Below are 3313 nucleotides of genomic sequence, written 5' to 3'. Positions count from 1 at the left end.
GAAGGTGGGGGGCACCAGATTGGGACAGACCCCAAGGGAGGGGACCCCCAGAGGGGATGGGACCTGCCAGGAAGGTGGCCCCGCGCTGCTTTCTCCCTGGCTGGCTGGGGGGGCCTTGGGGCGTTCTGCACGTCTGCGGGGTATGCCACAGTGGGGCGAGTGTCACGTGGCGGCCTGGGGGTGACCTCCTGCTTCACTGTGCAGGGCGAGAACCAGCGCCGGGGTTGGAGGTGGGGTGCCGCAGGGAGACGTCCCGGAGCCAGGCCAGGAGGGCCCTGCGGGGAGGGCACTGTCCGGCCCGGGGGTCCACCTCCGTGTGCGCCCCAGGCCCGCCTCCCTGGGGCTGCTCCCAGCTAAAGCTGAGCGGCTTCCCTGGCGGGGGCTCGCCCCGTCGGCCCCGCCTGGCCTTCTGCAAGCGGATCAGCATCCTCCCGCCCTTCGCCCAGGGTGAGACTCGCCCGGGGTCTGGCGCCTCCCAGCGGCTGTTCTCGTCCCGTCTCGTCTCACGCAGGCATCTCCCCTCACACCGTCCCTGTATGCGAATCCTACCTTGTTTGCCTCTCAGAGGCCGGGGCGGGTGGGCTCACGCCGCCGTTACATGCAGCGCTGTATCCACCCAGCAGAGCGGGAGGGAGGGAAGGGCTAGGTGGGCATTGAAATGGCTGAGCTGAGCATCTTCACTGTCGCCGTACCTGAAAGAAGCTATTTAAACCAGAAGAGATGAGTACCATGAGGCACCAAAATTAAGGATGTTTCCAGAACAAAGCAGTTCCGGGAGTTCACGCTTGGCTCTGGAAAATTCAAAAGGGACGTTCTTCTGGATATCTGAGTCAGAGGGAATCAAGCTCCACCCGGTTCATTGCTCACGGGGCCCTGTCGGGCTGCTCTTGACTTGTGAATTGGGGCCGCCCCAGTGACCGCTCACCTCAGCGACACCTTTGTGATGGGCAGGCTCTGTGTTCCTAGTGGAATGGAGCTCTGGGAGGGGAATTCCCGCTTAGACTGTACAGTGTCCCTCCCAAAGTCACATCCACACAGAGCCTCGGGATGGGAACTTATTTGGAAATAAGGTCTTTGCAGATGTAACTGAGGGTCGAGCTGAGGTTACCCTGGATTAAAATACAGCCCTAAATCCCTGAGGGTCTCCTTCTAAGAGACAGACACAGGGGAGGAGGCCAGGAAGACAGGCAGGGAGCAGAGGGTGCTGGGAGCCCAGAAGCTGGAGGAGGCGAAGAGGCCTCTTCTCGTAGAGACTCCTTGGGCCACAGGCCCTGTGTCCACCTTGATCTCAGACTTGTGGCCTCCAGGACTGTGTTGCTCTGTCGGCTCAATCCTGTCTAACTCTCCGTGACCCCATGGATTGCAGCACGCCAGGCTTCCCTGTCCTTCACTGTTTCCCAGAGCTTGCTCAAATTCATCCACCTGGGAACAACCAGGTGTCCATCAGCTGCCAAATGGATAAACATCACGAGGTCATATCCGTAGAATATGTTTCAGCCTCAAAAAGGACCTTCTTGGGGGCAGAAGAAGAGGCATTCTAGCACATGGTTCAACCTGGATGGACCTGGAGAACGTCAAGCTGGGACTTCCCCTGGTGGTCGAGCGGTTAAGAATCTGTGCTTCCACAGATTCTGCAGGGGGAACGGGTTCCACCCTTAGAGAACTCGGGTTCCGCTTGCCGCACAGAGTGGGAAAGCGAACAAGAACCAGGACATCATGCTAAGTGAAATAAGTGGCTCTGGACCAATATTGTGTGGCCCACTTCCATGGGGTAACCTCACTGACACGAGGCGTCCAGAGCAGTGGAACTCAGCAGAGCAGAGGTTGCAGGGCCCGGAGGAGGGAGCAGGGGGGACTTAGTGTGCAGTGGGTCCAGAGCGTCAGTTTGGGAAGATGAAGAAGCACTGGAAATAGTGGGGAAGTTTACACAGTCTTGGTTGCCGTGAGTGCTGCTGAGCTGTATGCTTAAATGCAAGTGTACATTTTCTGTCAGGCATCTTTAACCACACACCAAAATACACAAGGTACCTAACTGTTCAGTATAGTATGTTCTGTTGTTCGACCTTGACAAATACACTTCAGTCACAACTGGAAGGCCGGCCGGTTCAAGCTGAGACTTCGTGGACTCCTTGGAGCTCTGGGCGGGAACACGGCCACCCTGGGGAGCTGGGCCCTGACCTGTGGCCAGCCTTCTTCTCCCTCCCTGCGTTGGGCCCCGTCCCTGACCCCGAGGGGCCTCACGCATGCCCGGGTAGATGCCCTTTGCCGCACATCAGGGCTCCTGGCAGCACGGTTGACCCTCGTGCGGGTGGGGCCAGGCCCTGGAGGAGCTCTAGCTTCCTGGGCGCTCAGAGCACGGCCTATGGCTTCAGACCGGCCCATGGCCTGTGGCCGTGAACTTTGGTGGGTGGGACTTGATGGGGCGGGCCACTGGGGCCTTTAAAATGTGGGGCTTGGGGTAGGGGCCCTGCTGCTCAGGCCTAGGGCAGTGTCGGACAGTTGGGGACCGCTGTTATCTGTGTTGAGGATGGGGCGAAGGCTAGAGGAGCCATCAGCCTGACCTGGATCCCTGCCTCTCTTTGTGGCCCTGCAGAATCCGGGTCCCTGCCCCCCCTGGGAGGGTGCCCTGCCTCATGAGGCTGCCCTTTCCCAGTCTCCCTTCCAGTGCACTGAGGCATTTGACCTTGGGGAGCAGTCAGCCAGACTCGTCCTGCCTCAGCTTTGCTTCAGCTGCTGGTGACAAGAAGGAGGTGGGACGCTGAGAATCCCCCCTGGTGGGGGCAGGTACCGAGGGGGGACCCAGAGCCCAGGGCTGCAGGATCAGGGCTGTGCGGGCAAGGGAAGAACGGAATCGTGAGGGGTTGGAGGAGGCAGCGGTGCGTCTTGATGGAGCTAATTCTGCCGCACGATTTTAGCATCACGCAGTTGTTTTTGGCATCCTTAACTTAGCCCGGATTTTTCTGTCCTCCTGGAGATTCTGTAAGCTAGCAAATGTGCTTTTAATAAATCGCCTTTCTACTCAAATTAGCCAGAGTCTATTTCTGTTGTTTGCCAGAACCGAAACTAATAACAGTTCCCTGGGCACACGTGGAGTTTAGGGGCTAGAAGTACCTACGAAGTAGTTTCTGTGTGGTTTTCTTTTTTTTTAATTTACTTTTATTTTTGGCCGTGGTGGGTCTGCGTTACTGCATGTGATCTGTCTCTCGTTGTGGCGAGCAGGGGCTACTCTCTAGTTGTGGCCCACGGGCTTCTCTTTGTGGTGGCTTCTCTTGTTGTGGAGCACGGGCCCTAGGGCTCATGGGCTTCAGGAGTT

This window comes from Muntiacus reevesi, chromosome 3, assembly GCF_963930625.1.
Source record: "Muntiacus reevesi chromosome 3, mMunRee1.1, whole genome shotgun sequence".
Classification (NCBI taxonomy): domain Eukaryota; kingdom Metazoa; phylum Chordata; class Mammalia; order Artiodactyla; family Cervidae; genus Muntiacus; species Muntiacus reevesi.
This window is presented reverse-complemented; position numbering follows the sequence as displayed.